The sequence below is a fragment of the Embiotoca jacksoni genome, unplaced genomic scaffold (genome assembly GCF_022577435.1).
Source record: "Embiotoca jacksoni isolate LCO1_2020_lvr unplaced genomic scaffold, fEmbJac1.0.p SCAF_39, whole genome shotgun sequence".
Taxonomy (NCBI): Eukaryota; Metazoa; Chordata; class Actinopteri; family Embiotocidae; genus Embiotoca; species Embiotoca jacksoni.
In genome coordinates, this window is record NW_027185391.1 from 1,271,148 (window position 1) to 1,291,148 (window position 20,001).

Here is a 20,001-nt window from a genome sequence, read left to right on the forward strand (position 1 = left end):
TGTAGTTTTATATCGAGTCTGTGTTTTATATCCAGTCTGTGTTTTATATCCAGTCTGTAGTTTTATATCCAGTCTGTGTTTTGTGTCCAGTCTGTAGTTTTATATCCAGTCTGTAGTTTTATATCCAGTCTGTGTTTTATATCCAGTCTGTAGTTTTATATCCAGTCTGTAGTTTTATATCGAGTCTGTGTTTTATATCGAGTCTGTAGTTTTATATCCAGTCTGTAGTTTTATATCGAGTCTGTGTTTTATATCCAGTCTGTGTTTTATATCCAGTCTGTGTTTTATATCCAGTCTGTAGTTTTATATCCAGTCAGTAGTTTTATATCGAGTCTGTGTTTTATATCCAGTCTGTAGTTTTATATCCAGTCTGTGTTTTATATCCAGTCTGCAGTTTTATATCCAGTCTGTAGTCTTATATTTTATATCCAGTCTGTCGTTTTATATTCAGTGTGTTTTTTATATCCAGTCTGTGTTTTATATCCAGTCTGTGTTTTATATCCAGTCTGTAGTTTTATATCCAGTCTGTAGTTTTATATCCAGTCTGTAGTTTATATCCAGTCTGTAGTTTTATATCCAGTCTGTAGTTTTATATCGAGACTGTGTTTTATATCCAGTCTGTGTTTTATATCCAGTCTGTAGTTTTATTTCGAGACTGTGTTTTATATCGAGTCTGTAGTTTTATATCCAGTCTGTAGTTTTATATCCAGTCTGTAGTTTTATATGCAGTCTGTAGTTTTATATTCAGTCTGTGTTTTATATCCAGTCTGTGTTTTATATCCAGTCTGTGTTTTATATCCAATCTGTAGTTTTATATCCAGTCTGTAGTTTTATATCAAGTCTTTAGTTTTATATCCAGTCTGTAGTTTTATATCGAGTCTGTAGTTTTATATCCAGTCTGTAGTTTTATATCCAGTCTGTGTTTTATATCCAGTCTGTAGTTTTATATCCAGTCTGTAGTTTTATATCGAGTCTGTAGTTTTATATCCAGTCTGCGGTTTTATATCCAGTCTGCGGTTTTATATCCAGTCTGCGGTTTTATATCCAGTCTGTAGTTTTATATCCAGTCTGTAATTTTATATCCAGTCTGTAATTTTATATCCAGTCTTTGGTTTATATCCAGTCTGTAGTTTTATATCGAGTCTGTGTTTTATATCGAGACTGTGTTTTATATCCAGTCTGTGTTTTATATCCAGTCTGTAGTTTTATATCCAGTCTGTAGTTTTATATCGAGACTGTGTTTTATATCGAGACTGTGTTTTATATCCAGTCTGTGTTTTATATCCAGTCTGTAGTTTTATATCCAGTCTGTGTTTTATATCGAGACTGTGTTTTATATCCAGCCTGTAGTTTTATATCCAGTCTGTAGTTTTATATCCAGTCTGTAGTTTTATATCAAGTCTGTAGTTTTATATCCAGTCTGTAGTTTTATATCGAGTCTGTAGTTTTATTTCCAGTCTGTAGTTTTATATCCAGTCTGTGTTTTATATCCAGTCTGTAGTTTTATATCAAGTCTGTAGTTTTATATCGAGTCTGTGGTTTTATATCCAGTCTGTGTTTTATATCGAGTCTGTAGTTTTATATCGAGTCTGTAGTTTTATATCCAGTCTGCGGTTTTATATCCAGTCTGCGATTTTATATCCAGTCTGTAGTTTTATATCCAGTCTGTAATTTTATATCCAGTCTGTAATTTTATATCCAGTCTTTGGTTTATATCCAGTCTGTAGTTTTATATCGAGTCTGTGTTTTATATCGAGACTGTGTTTTATATCCAGTCTGTGTTTTATATCCAGTCTGTAGTTTTATATCCAGTCTGTAGTTTTATATCGAGACTGTGTTTTATATCGAGACTGTGTTTTATATCCAGTCTGTGTTTTATATCCAGTCTGTAGTTTTATATCCAGTCTGTGTTTTATATCGAGACTGTGTTTTATATCCAGTCTGTAGTTTTATATCCAGTCTGTAGTTTTATATCAAGTCTGTAGTTTTATATCCAGTCTGTAGTTTTATATCGAGTCTGTAGTTTTATTTCCAGTCTGTAGTTTTATATCCAGTCTGTGTTTTATATCCAGTCTGTAGTTTTATATCGAGTCTGTAGTTTTATATCGAGTCTGTGGTTTTATATCCAGTCTGCGGTTTTATATCCAGTCTGTGGTTTTATGTCCAGTCTGTAATTTTATATCAAGTCTTTGGTTTATATCCAGTCTGTAGTTTTATATCGAGTCTGTGTTTTATATCGAGACTGTGTTTTATATCCAGTCTGTGTTTTATATCCAGTCTGTAGTTTTATATCCAGTCTGCAGTTTTATATCCAGTCTGCAGTTTTATATCCAGTCTGTAGTTTTATATCCAGTCTGTAGTTTTATATCCAGTCTGTAGTTTTATATCCAGTCTGTAGTTTTATATCGAGACTGTGTTTTATATCGAGACTGTGTTTTATATCCAGTCTGTGTTTTATATCCAGTCTGTAGTTTTATATCCAGTCTGTGTTTTATATCGAGTCTGTGTTTTATATCCAGTCTGTAGTTTTATATCCAGTCTGTAGCTTTATATCCAGTCTGTAGTTTTATATCCAGTCTGTGTTTTATATCCAGTCTGTAGTTTTATATCCAGTCTGTAGTTTTATATCGAGTCTGTAGTTTTATATCCAGTCTGTGTTTTATATCCAGTCTGTAGTTTTATATCGAGTCTGTGTTTTATATCGAGTCTGTGTTTTATATCCAGTCTGTGTTTTATATCCAGTCTGTAGTTTTATATCCAGTCTGTGTTTTATATCCAGTCTGTAGTTTTATATCCAGTCAGTAGTTTTATATCGAGTCTGTGTTTTATATCCAGTCTGTAGTTTTATATCCAGTCTGTGTTTTATATCCTGTCTGCAGTTTTATATCCAGTCTGTAGTCTTATATTTTATATCCAGTCTGTCGTTTTATATTCAGTCTGTGTTTTATATCCAGTCTGTGTTTTATATCCAGTCTGTGTTTTATATCCAGTCTGTAGTTTTATATCCAGTCTGTAGTTTTATATCCAGTCTGTAGTTTATATCCAGTCTGTAGTTTTATATCCAGTCTGTAGTTTTATATCGAGACTGTGTTTTATATCCAGTCTGTGTTTTATATCCAGTCTGTAGTTTTATATCGAGACTGTGTTTTATATCGAGTCTGTAGTTTTATATCCAGTCTGTAGTTTTATATCCAGTCTGCGGTTTTATATCCAGTCTGCGATTTTATATCCAGTCTGTAGTTTTATATCCAGTCTGTAATTTTATATCCAGTCTGTAATTTTATATCCAGTCTTTGGTTTATATCCAGTCTGTAGTTTTATATCGAGTCTGTGTTTTATAGCGAGACTGTGTTTTATATCCAGTCTGTGTTTTATATCCAGTCTGTAGTTTTATATCCAGTCTGTAGTTTTATATCGAGACTGTGTTTTATATCGAGACTGTGTTTTATATCCAGTCTGTGTTTTATATCCAGTCTGTAGTTTTATATCCAGTCTGTGTTTTATATCGAGACTGTGTTTTATATCCAGTCTGTAGTTTTATATCCAGTCTGTAGTTTTATATCCAGTCTGTAGTTTTATATCAAGTCTGTAGTTTTATATCCAGTCTGTAGTTTTATATCGAGTCTGTAGTTTTATTTCCAGTCTGTAGTTTTATATCCAGTCTGTGTTTTATATCCAGTCTGTAGTTTTATATCGAGTCTGTAGTTTTATATCGAGTCTGTGGTTTTATATCCAGTCTGCGGTTTTATATCCAGTCTGTGGTTTTATGTCCAGTCTGTAATTTTATATCAAGTCTTTGGTTTATATCCAGTCTGTAGTTTTATATCGAGTCTGTGTTTTATATCGAGACTGTGTTTTATATCCAGTCTGTGTTTTATATCCAGTCTGTAGTTTTATATCCAGTCTGCAGTTTTATATCCAGTCTGCAGTTTTATATCCAGTCTGTAGTTTTATATCCAGTCTGTAGTTTTATATCCAGTCTGTAGTTTTATATCCAGTCTGTGTTTTATATCCAGTCTGTAGTTTTATATCCAGTCTGTAGTTTTATATCGAGACTGTGTTTTATATCGAGACTGTGTTTTATATCCAGTCTGTGTTTTATATCCAGTCTGTAGTTTTATATCCAGTCTGTGTTTTATATCGAGTCTGTGTTTTATATCCAGTCTGTAGTTTTATATCCAGTCTGTAGCTTTATATCCAGTCTGTAGTTTTATATCCAGTCTGTGTTTTATATCCAGTCTGTAGTTTTATATCCAGTCTGTAGTTTTATATCGAGTCTGTAGTTTTATATCCAGTCTGTGTTTTATATCCAGTCTGTAGTTTTATATCGAGTCTGTGTTTTATATCGAGTCTGTGTTTTATATCCAGTCTGTGTTTTATATCCAGTCTGTAGTTTTATATCCAGTCTGTGTTTTATATCCAGTCTGTAGTTTTATATCCAGTCAGTAGTTTTATATCGAGTCTGTGTTTTATATCCAGTCTGTAGTTTTATATCCAGTCTGTGTTTTATATCCAGTCTGCAGTTTTATATCCAGTCTGTAGTCTTATATTTTATATCCAGTCTGTCGTTTTATATTCAGTCTGTGTTTTATATCCAGTCTGTGTTTTATATCCAGTCTGTGTTTTATATCCAGTCTGTGTTTTATATCCAGTCTGTGTTTTATATCCAGTCTGTAGTTTTATATCCAGTCTGTAGTTTTATATCCAGTCTGTAGTTTATATCCAGTCTGTAGTTTTATATCCAGTCTGTAGTTTTATATCGAGACTGTGTTTTATATCCAGTCTGTGTTTTATATCCAGTCTGTAGTTTTATATCGAGACTGTGTTTTATATCGAGTCTGTAGTTTTATATCCAGTCTGTAGTTTTATATCCAGTCTGTAGTTTTATATCCAGTCTGTAGTTTTATATCGAGTCTGTAGTTTTATATCCAGTCTGTAGTTTTATATCCAGTCTGTAGTTTTATATCCAGTCTGTGTTTTATATCGAGTCTGTAGTTTTATATCGAGTCTGTAGTTTTATATCCAGTCTGTGGTTTTATATCCAGTCTGCGGTTTTATATCCAGTCTGTAGTTTTATATCCAGTCTGTAATTTTATTTCCAGTCTGTAATTTTATATCCAGTCTTTGGTTTATATCCAGTCTGTAGTTTTATATCGAGTCTGTGTTTTATATCGAGACTGTGTTTTATATCCAGTCTGTGTTTTATATCCAGTCTGTAGTTTTATATCCAGTCTGTAGTTTTATATCGAGACTGTGTTTTATATCGAGACTGTGTTTTATATCCAGTCTGTGTTTTATATCCAGTCTGTAGTTTTATATCCAGTCTGTAGTTTTATATCCAGTCTGTAGTTTTATATCAAGTCTGTAGTTTTATATCCAGTCTGTAGTTTTATATCGAGTCTGTAGTTTTATTTCCAGTCTGTAGTTTTATATCCAGTCTGTGTTTTATATCCAGTCTGTAGTTTTATATCGAGTCTGTAGTTTTATATCGAGTCTGTGGTTTTATATCCAGTCTGCGGTTTTATATCCAGTCTGTGGTTTTATGTCCAGTCGGTAATTTTATATCAAGTCTTTGGTTTATATCTAGTCTGTAGTTTTATATCGAGTCTGTGTTTTATATCGAGACTGTGTTTTATATCCAGTCTGTGTTTTATATCCAGTCTGTAGTTTTATATCCAGTCTGCAGTTTTATATCCAGTCTGCAGTTTTATATCCAGTCTGTGTTTTATATCCAGTCTGTAGTTTTATATCCAGTCTGTAGTTTTATATCCAGTCTGTGTTTTATATCCAGTCTGTAGTTTTATATCCAGTCTGTAGTTTTATATCGAGACTGTGTTTTATATCGAGACTGTTTTATATCCAGTCTGTGTTTTATATCCAGTCTGTAGTTTTATATCCAGTCTGTGTTTTATATCGAGTCTGTGTTTTATATCCAGTCTGTAGTTTTATATCCAGTCTGTAGCTTTATATCCAGTCTGTAGTTTTATATCCAGTCTGTGTTTTATATCCAGTCTGTAGTTTTATATCCAGTCTGTAGTTTTATATCCAGTCTTTAGTTTTATATCCAGTCTGTAGTTTTATATCCAGTCTGCAGTTTTATATTCAGTCTGTGTTTTATATCCAGTCTGTGTTTTATATCCAGTCTGTGTTTTATATCCAGTCTGTAGTTTTATATCGAGACTGTGTTTTATATCGAGACCGTGTTTTATATCGAGTCTGTGTTTTATATCCAGTCTGTAGTTTTATATCCAGTCTGTGTTTTATATCGAGTCTGTGTTTTATATCCAGTCTGTAGTTTTATATCCAGTCTGTAGCTTTATATCCAGTCTGTGTTTTATATCCAGTCTGTTTTATATCCAGACTGTAGTTTTATATCCAGTCTGTAGTTTTATATCCAGTCTGTAGTTTTATATCCAGTCTTTAGTTTTATATCCAGTCTGTAGTTTTATATCCAGTCTGCAGTTTTATATCCAGTCTGTAGTTTTATATCCAGTATGTAGTTTTATATCCAGTATGTAGTTTTATATTCAGTCTGTGTTTTATATCCAGTCTGTGTTTTATATCCAGTCTGTGTTTTATATCCAGTCTGTAGTTTTATATCGAGTCTGTGTTTTATATCCAGTCTGTGTTTTATATCCAGTCTGTAGTTTTATATCCAGTCTGTGTTTTATATCCAGTCTGTAGTTTTATATCCAGTCTGTAGTTTTATATCCAGTCTGTAGTTTTATATCCAGTCTGTAGTTTTATATCCAGTCTGTAGTTTTATATCCAGTCTGTAATTTTATATCCAGTCTGTAATTTTATATCAAGTCTTTGGTTTATATCCAGTCTGTAGTTTTATATCGAGTCTGTGTTTTATATCCAGTCTGTAGTTTTATATCCAGTCTGTAGTTTTATATCCAGTCTGTAGTTTTATATCGAGTCTGTGTTTTATATCCAGTCTGTAGTTTTATATCCAGTCTGTGTTTTATATCCAGTCTGCAGTTTTATATCCAGCCTGTAGTCTTATATTTTATATCCAGCCTGTCGTTTTATATTCAGTCTGTGTTTTATATCCAGTCTGTAGTTTTATATCCAGTCTGTGTTTTATATCCAGTCTGTGTTTTATATCCAGTCTATGTTTTATATCCAGTCTGTGGTTTTATATGCAGTCTGTAGTTTTATATCCAGTCTGTGGTTTTATATCCAGTCTGTGGTTTTATATCCAGTCTGTAGTTTTATATCCAGTCTGTGTTTTATATCCAGTCTCTAGTTTTATATCCAGTCTGTAATTTTATATCAAGTCTTTAGTTTTATATCCAGTCTGTAGTTTTATATCCAGTCTGCGGTTTTATATCCAGTCTGTAGTTTTATATCGAGTCTGTGTTTTATACCCAGTCTGTAGTTTTATATCCAGTCTGTAGTTTTATATCGAGTCTGTGTTTTATATCGAGTCTGTGTTTTATATCGAGTCTGTGTTTTATATCCAGTCTGTAGTTTTATATCCAGTCTGTGTTTTATATCCAGTCTGTAGTTTATATCCAGTCTGTAGTTTTATATCCAGTCTGTAGTTTTATATCGAGACTGTGTTTTATATCCAGTCTGTGTTTTATATCCAGTCTGTAGTTTTATATCGAGACTGTGTTTTATATCGAGTCTGTAGTTTTATATCCAGTCTGTAGTTTTATATCCAGTCTGTAGTTTTATATCGAGTCTGTAGTTTTATATCCAGTCTGTAGTTTTATATCCAGTCTGTAGTTTTATATTCAGTCTGTGTTTTATATCCAGTCTGTGTTTTATATCCAGTCTGTGTTTTATATTCAGTCTGTAGTTTTATATTGAGTCTGTGTTTTATATCCAGTCTATTTTTTATATCCAGTCTGTAGTTTTATATTGAGTCTGTGTTTTATATCCAGTCTGTAGTTTTATATCCAGTCTGTAGTTTTATATCGAGTCTGTGTTTTATATCCAGTCTGTTGTTTTATATCCAGGCTGTAGTTTTATATCGAGACTGTGTTTTATATCGAGACTGTGTTTTATATCCAGTCTGTAGTTTTATATCGAGACTGTAGTTTTATATCCAGTCTGTAGTTATATATCCAGTCTGTAGTTTTATATCCAGTCTGTAGTTTTATATTCAGTCTGTAGTTTTATATCCAGTCTGTAGTTTTATATCCAGTCTGTGTTTTATATCCAGTCTGTAGTTTTATATCCAGTCTGTAGTTTTATATCCAGTCTGTAGTTTTATATCCAGTCTGTAGTTTATATCCAGTCTGTAGTTTATATCCAGTCTGTAGTTTTATATCGAGACTGTGTTTTATATCCAGACTGTTTTATATCCAGTCTGTAGTTTTATATCGAGACTGTGTTTTATATCGAGACTGTAGTTTTATATCCAGAGTGTAGTTTTATATCCAGTCTGTAGTTTTATATCCAGTCTGTAGTTTTATATTCAGTCTGTGTTTTATATCCAGTCTGTAGTTTTATATCCAGTCTGTAGTTTTATATCGAGACTGTGTTTTATATCCAGACTGTGTTTTATATCCAGTCTGTGTTTTATATCCAGTCTGTAGCTTTATATCCAGTCTGTGTTTTATATCGAGTCTGTGTTTTATATCCAGTCTGTGTTTTATATCCAGTCTGCAGTTTTATATCCAGTCTGCAGTTTTATATCCAGTCTGTGTTTTATATCCAGTCTGTAGTTTTATATCCAGTCTGCAGTTTTATATCCAGTCTGTGTTTTATATCCAGTCTGTAGTTTTATATCCAGTCTGTAGTTTTATATCCAGTCTGCAGTTTTATATCCAGTCTGTGTTTTATATCCAGTCTGTAGTTTTATATCCAGTCTGTGTTTTATATCCAGTCTGTGTTTTACATCCAGTCTGTGTTTTATATCCAGTCTGTGTTTTATATCCAGTCTGTAGTTTTATATCCAGTCTGTGTTTTATATCCAGTCTGTGTTTTATATCCAGTCTGTAGTTTTATATCCAGTCTGTAGTTTTATATCCAGTCTGTGTTTTATATCGAGTCTGTAGTTTTATATCCAGTCTGCAGTTTTATATCCAGTCTGTAGTTTCATATGCCGTCTGTAGTGTTATATTTTATATCCAGTCTGTAGTTTTATATCCAGTCTGTAGTTTTATATCCAGTCTGTGTTTTATATCGAGTCTGTAGTTTTATATCGAGTCTGTAGTTTTATATCCAGTCTGTAGTTTCATATCCAGTCTGTAGTGTTATATTTTATATCCAGTCTGTAGTTTTATATCCAGTCTGTAGTTTTATATCCAGTCTGTAGTTTTATATCCAGTCTGTAGTCTTATATCCAGTCTGTAGTTTTATATCCAGTCTGTGTTTTATATGGAGTCTGTAGTTTTATATCGAGTCTGTAGTTTTATATCCAGTCTGTAGTTTCATATCCAGTCTGTAGTGTTATATTTTATATCCAGTCTGTAGTTTTATATCCAGTCTGTAGTTTTATATCCAGTATGTAGTTTTATATCCAGTCTGTAGTCTTATATCCAGTCTGAGGTTCCTACACACCCATCAAGCGAGGGAGTGGGCACGCAAGAGAGATATTGATTCATACTTTTTTATTCAAAAGTTACCGATAGCACCACCATAAAACCCAGATTAATCTAACACATATTTTAAAAAGCCAGCCAACAGCCACTTTAACAACAGGCAAACTAAACAGAGAAACTAAAAGTCTGTGTTGTAAGAGTTCTCTGGGATTTTGCGTTTCTTCACAGATGTCCGTAGACGGGTTGTCCGTCCTCTGGGAGGCTTGAATCTGGACTGTGATGCTTTAAGTTGGAGTCAGATGTTCTTCTGAGTTCATGACGAACACTGACGATATCATCTGGATGGTTCAGGGACCGTAACGGCTGGATGAAGGACAGGATGGAGCGTTTGGTTTTGTTTTCTCTGTTTCTATCACATTCATCGTGTGTCAAACCGTCAGTTTGCTTGTTTCTCTGCAGTGTTTTCAGTGTGTGTGTGTGTGTGTGTGTGTGTGTGTGTGTGTGTGTGTGTGTGTGTGTGTGTGTGTGTGTTTGTGTGTGTGAGCAGCCAAGGCTCTTGTTGTGTACGTGTTGTGGTAAGAAGCTATTTTTAGCTGTGGTTCCCGCCCACACGTTCTGATCTTTTCCTGTTTAGCAAGAATATGAAATGCCGTTGAAGACAGTGGGGGTGCAGAGGAGGGTGTTGTCGTGCTGAGCTCATACTCATCTAATGAGTACAATCAAGTCATGTCAAGTTTTTTTTGTTTTTTTTCATATATTTTTACACAACAGAAGTTGGACACGATGGAGCGTTTGGTTTATCAGACAGAACCAGAAATACACTTTTAAGTGATTAAAAATGAAATTAAGCAACAAAAACAATTAATCATGAAAGAAATTAAGAATAATATCAACACAACAACAACACGGCGGTCTCCAACCTTTTCTCCTCCGAGAGCTCCTCATGTTCAGTAACATTTATTCACATAGCTGAGCTCCTCCCAAACCAGCTGAATCAGCTTCTTCTATGTGAACGATAACAAACTGATACTCAACACACATTTTCTATCACAACAGCTTAAATTCAACAGCATGTGCATCTTTTTTTTTTCTGTGTTCTTCTAGTTTGAATTCAGAGATGTAACTTTGATCTGACAGACTCTCTTTATAGCTCCGCCCCCTTAGTTTTGCAGTCTGGCTGCAAATATTGTATTTATGCTATTTATCTCATTGCTGAGCAGCTGCTTGTATCCAGCTCAGAGTGAGAGTCTCTGCAGTGTTTCTGTCCTCTGATCTCTGTGTTTTACGGGGGGCGGAGCTTGTTTCTCTGAACCAGGACCATCACAGCGCTGAGTCGGGGATTACTGTGTCAGACGATGTGCAGGAATTAAAGTCGTTCTGCAAAGGGTGACTAATCTCTTAAAAGGAACTTTGACTTGCAGCAGATAATAAGGTGGAGTATTTCACCCTCAGTGGAGTCTGTCAGGCTGAAGAAAGCGTTGATGAGAGTTTGGAAAGCCCCGTCACTGTGTGGTTTCTTCTTTCTGTCTGCCTCTGAAGTTTTTGTTTTTCTTGGTCTGTCTTATTTTTCACACCCTTCTCTGCTGTATTTCCTCTGTGACCTGTACAAATGCTAGAGTATCAGATTCATCATGATTAGAAATCAGAAGAACGATTAAGTCTTTTCTCAACTGTAAATGTAGACGTTTAGCTGCACAAGGTGCATCAAGGAGCCGCCGTGTAACTGTAGATACAGAAAGTAGTCACATCATCTGCACATGTGGAGGTGAGAGGACACGAAGGAGTGCTGGTGCACGATGAGTGTCCTGCATGGACATCCCGTCCTCTCAGTAAGGACGCTGTGTCCAGAGGGAGCCCATCCTCACTGTCAGTGGACCTGTTCGGTCAGGTGACCAATCACAGTCGCTGCTTCACATCCCGCTGTGCTCTGTGTGCAGGTTGTAAAATGTCTCGTAACATTTCATGACTACCGACGTTAAAGCTGCCGGACGAAAATGATTTCTTTCAGAGCCGTTAGTCTTTCAGGTGGTGGACATATTTATTTACATTTTCCATGAATGATTTTTGAGTTTTGAAAGAAAGTTCCGTGTTTTATTCCACCGGACCGATGGGTCCTTGTAAATAGAGTATCTGGGAGAGGAGGATGTTCTGTGATCCATCCGTCTCATAACGTGCACAATGTTTATTCAAGTCAAAGACCAACTCTTGTTTATGCAGAGTTGCTCCACTTTATCTGTATATTCCTCTTTATTTGGTTTATTTCAGTCAGTATTTCTCTTCCTGTGTCGGACATTCATCTTTTTCAGTGAGTTTTCAGCAGTGAAACAGTGGAAACCCAGCTAAAATTCTTATCTTACTGAAATGTTATTTTAATGTTGATGATGGTATGAGGTTGTGAGAGCAGCGTCCGTCAGCCCTGATGAACTCAAAGCTCTTTTTACACTTCATCTAACCGTTGACTGAGCGGTTCAACGGCAGACAGACGGCGGGACCACCAGATGGGGATTTCCACAAACTGTGCCGTGTCATTTCTCACTACTGCTTTGCATGCGTGACATTTGTGGTGGTTAAAACACAAAGGTCGAGGTCTGGTTGGAAGTCATCTGTCCCGCTATAACTCGTCCTTAAACTAGTGTCTGACACAGACCGAAGCACGAAGACCTGAACGGTTCGATCTGCTTATGTATGAATGAAGATATGTCCAACATGAAAGTACTGGAATATAAACAATATCAATATTTGGAGGACACCTTTATTAAATATCAGATTTCTGTTGAATAACTGTTGTTGTGCCTGGGAGGACCGAGTGAAGCAGTCTGTGGTGTGTTGGCTCCCCCTGCAGGTGAAGCTGACCAAATACATGTGGGTGGAGCTGCAGCTGAAGCAGAACTACCAGAAGGAGTTGAAACTGTCTCCGAACAGCTGACCTCACTCCTCACTTCTACAGGTGTGTATGTGCATTTATTTTTTTGTCTGGCTGTACTTTTCGGAATAAAATTTGGATTATATAAGAAAACCATCGACATTATCATCACGCTGCAGACATTAGGTTTCACACAGGTGTGAAACAGGAAGCCTGATGGGGTTTCAGGGAGCTGTATTCAATCTTTGTCTTCAGCCAGCTGTTTGTGATGTTCAGAACCTGCAGGGACTCTGCAGTGATTTAACATGTTGGTTGGTCAAAGTTTATAAAAAGTGACGGACCTCTGTGTTCATGCAGCGTTGATATGTTGAGCTTTGTGTGTTCACTGGTTCAGAAGCATTCTCGCGCCCATCAAATCCAACTTTCTCTTTTAAACACTATTTATTAACTTTATTCTGTGAAGTTAAAAACTTCTCTATCAGTAATTCTGCCTTCGATTTGTTCCCAACATGTTGATCAAACGTAAACATGAACTACTGAGATGATTGACAGCAGTTGTTAGTCAGCAGACTGCTCAGTGCTCCACTTGGCTGTTAGCAGGATGATGTTTGGGTGTATCTGGCATGTTAATTAGCGTATGCTTCCAACCAGTCACACTGGTTTGTAATCCCTGACAGGTTGTACGCATGGTTGTAAAGGATGAAGCAGATTTACACTCCGTCGAATGGAGGTCGTTCTGCACTAAACCTCCTCTCACCTGAGTTCAACTATCAGTCATTGGAGCGGTTATTTCTGGTCCTGATGGAAACTGCTGTGGTGGCTGATTGTTCTGATCAAAGATGTTTGATTTTGTGGCAGATGTTTCTCCAAAATGTTGATGTATTTTTTTTAGTTTTAAGTGAGTTTTTTTGCGTAAAATTGCAGGAATTAGAAAAAATTGTTTCCAGAACAGAGCGTCTGTGACTGGAATATAGAAACAAGGACGACATCAGCTGTCAAAATAAGAGCTTTAGATGCTGTTTAATTCATGTTCATTCAACACATAGACCTGCTGGATGAAACAAACAAAGAGACGTCTCTGACAACTGGACGTGTGGAGAAAACTCATTTAACATCCAGTAATATGGAATCACTTCCTTTGATCACAAACATTTAATCATCATTTTAATGTGAAGAACACATTTCCCACAAACCTCGTCACTTCCTGTTTCTCCTCTTGTTCCTGTTCCTCCGGTGAACAGAGTTTTATTTGGAGATGAAAACAGGAGCAGAGACTTTCTGGTTGGAAATGAGGAGTTCTTGTTTGTTTTGTTTGAAAATATTTACTTTACATTGTCAATACTTTTAGCACAGATTCTGATGACGACATTTTTTGTGGAAAAATAGTGGGAATTTAAAAACATTGCAAGCTCCCACAAATATTTCTGAGTTTGCTTGAATTTGTGCTAATTATTGCGACTGTGAGGGGACTGACTTCACATCCAGAAGTTCAAAACATACCTGAAAATAAGGATTGTTAAGATTTGTGTGAAATGAAGCAGCAGCAGTGTGTCTGGAGGACGTGACTGAATATCTTTGTTTTAAACATCACACATCAAAGTTTCATAGCATCACAACTTCTGTAGTTTCTTCAAGATCTTCGACTAAACTTCTACCTGCAGTTAAAGGCTTTAATACCAAGCCTGCTAACACATACGTAGTTCACAAGTTAACAGTGCTTTTAGTAAAAGTTGATTGACATCTTCCATCCAGTCAGACTCCAGAAGTGTTGGTGGCCAACATGATTTAAAATGCTAACTTTTGGGATTTTGTTTTAGTGAGTGTCATTTCAAGTTAAAACTCTTGAGTCGTGAAGGTCTGCATGGAGACGAGTTCGGGTTTCTGCATTACAATAATCTGAACCTTTAGTTTCCAGTTTGTTTGGTTTCCAAGGTAACGGTTAGCTGGTGATAAACGCACTGATCACTCAGCTCTGTGCTAACTCATACAGAGACTGTAGAGACAGAAGGTTTATAAAGCCCGACATGCACACATCCTGTGTTGTTCTATCAGTAATGAGGTTAACACAAGTTCTGTGTGCTAGCAGTACATGTGGGCGTGGCCAACCTGGTTGGTAGATTGGTGAGTGCATCTGTGGTGCAGCGGTGAAGTAGGTGGAACAGATGATTAGAAGGTGTGTCACAGCCGACTTCACTCACAGCCAATCAAATCAGCTCCTCACATCCCCTTTAAAACCTATGTGGTGCAGAAGGAGCAGACCGACACCATCCAACCTTTACATGGGAGGAAACAGACATGTCTGGAGGTCCAGCCTCTAATCTCTGAATTTTATGGTGCAACCAACCATCATCCATCAGTGATGTCATCATCCATCAGTGATGTCATCGTTGGTTTGTGAACATTATGAATCCTCCAGTTCAGATTCTGTCCGTCACCATCTTTGCTAGTTCGGAGCGGTTTGGAGCAGGAAGTGACCATATTTGGACGAGCTGGGGGAGGAGCCAGCGGTGGATCTGACCGATCTGATTGGAAACCTGACGATACTACGTCCCGCCCACCGATAGCTGTAACCTGACTGCACCACAGGCCTGTCAATCAAACAGACACGCCCCCAAAAACAGGTCTTCTTGAATCTTCTTTTCTAATGAATGAGGGATTATTTTCAGATGGACCTCCAGAAAACTAATAAGAAGGAGTGACTTTAGCTAACAACACCGAGATAACTGATGGACACATTTTTCAGACCTGGAAGCTACGAACACTTTTATAAACAGTCTGTGGGTCCTACAGTCGGCCTCCACCATGATGATGTTAAATCAGCTGTGAAGAGGGAACTCATATTATAAATATCTCTTCACTGGTACTAAAACTGCGACCCAGTGGAGGAAGACATTTTTGGGGTGGTCGAGATCTGGAAATGTGGATCCTTTTACCTTTAATATTTAATTAATTAAATATCAAAGTGAACAAAGAACACTTTTTCAATACAGTGAAATCAGATGCTGGAAGGATGTTGAGGAGTGAGCAGAAGTTAATTAAAGGTCACGATGAAATTAATTTATTAACAACAGTTATAAAGAGCAATGTGCTCCAAACATCACTGATGTTGTGGTGTTAATAAATATGTTGCATAGATGCTTCGATTAAATTACTAAACCAGATGAGGAGATGAACAGACTTTTAAATTGTTCTTCTCTATGTTTAATTTCATGGTAGTTCATTTGTAGTTAACCTGAGTGTGTTCTATATTTCCTGGCTGAGATGGGCTGTTGCGTCATCACGCTCCAACTGATTGATTCACATCCAACAGACAAGAATCAGCTTCATTTTTAGATCATTAACTCATCAGAAGGTTGCATTAAAAAGACATCTTGTTTTTCATATTCATGTTGGATTAAAGACGTAGAACCTGTCTGAGGGGTTTTGATGGTCCGGTCTGAGCTGGCGGAGCCGGAGGAGCAATCTCACATCAAACCTGACACCAAAAAAATCTGTGCAAGAGTGCATCTTTACTGACACACCCGTCTCCACCCATCTCCACCCGTCTCCACCCGTCTCTCACAGCCGGCTTCGTGTTGAGCTACAGAAATGAAAGTGCACCAGGATCCAGCTCTTTGATTAAAGGACAACTCCAGTGTCAGCAGCTACTTCTTTACATGATACCCAACAACTGCATGAAGTGATTACGAGTCAACGTTGTTATTTTCACTTGTTGACTTTTGCTGCTGCAGCTTTTACAAAGAAGGGACCCGTAGTGTGCAATGAAGTTACAATTGATTTTTTACAGTGCAGTTGGAAGAGATGACTGTTGTAAGTTGTATTTCATGGTTGTCTGACTGTTGAGAGGCCTCGATGGCTGAACGTCGGGCTGACGGTGCCGGTCAGTGCTGCAGTGTTGGTGGACAGAGTCTCTCCGAGTGATGAGCACTCATGCAAACTAGAATGTGTTGAGTCAGCTGCTCTGCAGGCCTCCGTCCCTCCCCATGAGTTATTTATACACACACACACACACACACACACACACACACACACACACACACACACACCTCAGTAGACTTGTAAACAGTAGTGGTGGAGGAGGGTTCCCAGACGAGCTGAGCCTCCATGTGACTCGTTGCTTCCTGACTGCTGAGGAGGCGACAGGTAGACCCTGAGCAGAAGACACTCAGGAGACACTCGGGCTGACGGACAGCCGGCCTGGAAGCAGCTGGACTCCTCACACCTCACAGGATCACATGTAGGACGCTGAGGTAGGACGAGAAGTCCACAGGACGTTTAGGAAATGCTGTCACAGAGACAGTCTGGTGTCTCTCTGTCTCTGTTTGTCTCTCTGTCTCTGTTTGTCTCTCTGTGTCTCTGTGTGTCTCTGTTAAACTTTAGATTTTGTTTAAAGACGGTCTCATGTCTGTCTTCGGGTGGACGTCTCCTGTTCTCCATCATAATAACTGGTTCTGGTCTTCTCTTCTTTGTTGTGGCTCTTCTTCAGTCAGATTTCTGTCTTATGTTACATGAATATGACATTATTATTATTAAAGGCTTCTGATTGGCAGGCTGACTGTCAGATCTTCATCCTGTGGAGCATCTGGCCAGAGACGGCAGACATAAACATGCTGAACATACACAGAGAGAGTTTCACCACGTTCACCCCAAAAACTCTCGCTGTACGTTAGTTCATCCAGCAGGAGGAGGATTCAGAAGGTGATTGGTGATGCATGTTCTTTATTATAACGGTGGATCATGAAGTCGTTGATGCGTCAGTGGTGGAGCTGGAAGTGAATTTAACTGAGGTTATAATAAAGGAGGTTTTGCAGTGAAATCTGAATCTGCAGAACAGTTGACTCAGTGGAATGAAATGTTTTCAGTCTGAGGTAGAAAGGAGCAGAAAGTACTATATGAAGAGGTAAATGTGAGCCAGAGTGTACAACCTCTCCTCAGCCATCCTCCTCAGCTGAGATGTGTGCTGGTGGTTTTCCTTCCTGGTTGAGCCTCTCCTCTGTCCGGGTGTCCGGCAGCTCTCTGACCAGCAACACACCGTGAATCACTCTGCAGGAATGTCCGGTCTCCGAGCAGAGCGAGATGAGAATAGGTGGCTTTCTGTTGACCACGTCTGTGTGGGCTGCATCTGTCAGCATCTATAACTGTTGGTGACTCCAGTCTCACTTCAAACAGATCCATTCATCATGTGTTTGTGCTGCTTGTGTTGACAGTCGTTGGTCCACGGCTGCACATCAGGATATTGATGAAGATGTTGTCTGCTTCATCATCAGACCAACACGTTCACTTTTTAAGAAGAAAGAGAAAATCTTCATGCAAAGTTTCACTCTCGCCGCTGTGAAGCCGCACTCAGCTCACATCTGAGGATAAAATCTGGAAGTGACTTTAGAAAATATGGACACGTCATCTCTTCGTTTTCCAGCTGATGGACTGACAGCAGCCGCACATGTGTGTGTGTGTGAGTGTGTGTGTGTGTGTGTGTGTGTGTGTGAGAGTGAGTGTGTGTGTGTGTGTGAGAGTGAGTGTGTGTGTGTGTGTGTGAGAGAGTGTATGTGTGTGAGTGAGTGAGTGAGTGAGTGAGTGAGTGAGTGAGTGTGTGAGTGTGTGTGTGTGTGAGAGAGTGTATGTGTGTGAGTGAGTGAGTGTGTGTGTGTGTGAGAGAGTGTATGTGTGTGAGTGAGTGAGTGTGTGTGTGTGTGTGTGAGAGTGTGTGTGTTTGAGTGAGTGAGTGAGTGAGTGAGTGAGTGAGTGAGTGAGTGTGTGTGTGTGTGAGAGAGTGTATGTGTGTGAGTGAGTGAGTGTGTGTGTGTGTGAGAGAGTGTATGTGTGTGAGTGAGTGAGTGTGTGTGTGTGTGAGAGAGTGTATGTGTGTGAGTGAGTGAGTGTGTGTGTGTGTGTGTGAGAGTGTGTGTGTTTGAGTGAGTGAGTGAGTGAGTGAGTGTGTGTGTGTGTGTGTGTGTGTGTGTGTGTGTGTGTGTGTGTGTGTGTGTGTGTGTGTGTGTGAGAGAGTCCAGTGGAAAGTAATCACTGACATTCACCAAATATAATGTGAAACTATTTTTTTTAGAGATACTGACACATCAATCAGTGCAGAGAACAAATCAATATTTTATTATTTATTCTGCAATACGTTCTGGATGTATGTCATCACCACTGAGCACACTGCCAGCCTTAGTCTGCAGGTTGTAATGAACACAGCGGCCTCTAGGGGCCGCTAGCAGCAATCTGAAAACTGTAATGAGCAGTCAGTTTAATGTCATCATCTTTCTGTAGTGTGAATGTATAACTGTAACAAGGATTCAGAAGAAGATGGCACCAGGGGAAGAGGCAACACCAGTTCTCACGTAATAGTGTGTGCGTGTTCCTGCTTTGCTTTTTGCGTGTGCATTCCTGTCATGTATGACTGTGGAAGAGGTGAGCAATGCCCCTGGGAGCAGAGCCGTGATCAGACACGTCTCCTCAGTATTTACATGATTTCAACAGCTCAGCAAAATGCAGAGAGTCAGAGCTGCAGCTGCAGGAACACGACTCTTCTACTGTTAGATACGCCGTGTTCACGCTGCACATAGACATGAAACAACTAGTTGGTTAATTGATTTGTCTTCCACAAAAAACAATCTGTTGTCTTTGGATAATAGATTCATTGTTTTTGTCATTTTAAAGCAGAATGTCTGAATGTCTCTGTTCACTGATGTCATGTCTTTAAATATGGGAGTAAATGAAATATATCTGGATTTTGGTTGTAACTTAAGTGAAGTTTTTTCCATGGTGGATGATGAAGATGAGAGGAAGAGGAGGGATGACCTGCAGCAAAGGTCCAGGTGGGGTCAAACTGGACATTGTGGTCAGGAGAGCGCAGAAGCTTTATCACATTTTATTGGCCAATTGAAAAAGTAAAAGGCAGGTTAAAAACAAATGAACTGTTGTAACCTTTATTCTTGTCACGTGGTTAATAGAAAAAAGCACCAATTTTCAACTTGTGTGACAGAAGATCATAAAACTGTGATTGAAAGGAGACGTGTGAAGCTGCTGTCATGTTGTCTTCATGTTCATGGATCCAACATGTCTCTGTCTCACCGTGGTTCACTACAAGCTGACTGCTGGGCAGCGAAAAGGGATTCGTCATGTTTGTTTGTCAGTGGTGGCTGGTGATAAAAAGTTTCCGGGGGGGGTTCTGTTGATGTTGGAGGAGGCGGAGCCACAGCGCCACGTAAACAAAGGGGAGTTTTTCATGTTTTAGACACAAACATTCTCCTGAAACATGACTGAGACATTTCCCTGAACGGAAATCAGAGTTACAGTCAGCAAAGAAACGACGAGCTTCCAGAGAAGACTCCTCGGCTGTCGTAGCTCACTCTGAGGATACAGCTGCAGCTCATCAGATACTCACTGAGCAGAGCAAATACTTATCAGAGGAAATATTGACTGAGCGGAGACGTCAGGTCCCGGGACCACCTGCAGGTGGTAAAGACGGATCACAACCATCTTCATCATGTTCTGTAAATGTGGAATCAGACTCACTGAAACTATTAGCAATAGCACTCGTTCCTGCTCATTGGCTCACCTTCATCACATCATCATCATCAGCAGCAGCAGCTGTCTTTACACCAGCAGACAGCAGAGGATCAAAAATGGCAGCTCAGC

General features: G+C 38.2%; 1 protein-coding gene across 4 annotated transcripts in view; it reads left to right on the top strand.

The window, feature by feature from the left end:
- The window catches only part of LOC138208582 (kinase suppressor of Ras 1-like), a 91,949-nt gene that overhangs the window by 23,531 nt on the left and 48,417 nt on the right, over positions 1-20,001 (top strand). Inside the window, exons 1-2 of one of the 4 annotated variants that reach the window (XM_069166567.1) lie at positions 10,742-10,932; positions 12,343-12,447. The gene's annotated coding sequence lies outside the window, so the exon portion shown is untranslated. Of the gene's footprint in view, positions 1-10,741; positions 12,448-16,473; positions 16,614-20,001 lie in introns of those variants that run through there. The other 3 variants (XM_069166566.1, XM_069166565.1, XM_069166568.1) reach the window with 3 other exon arrangements.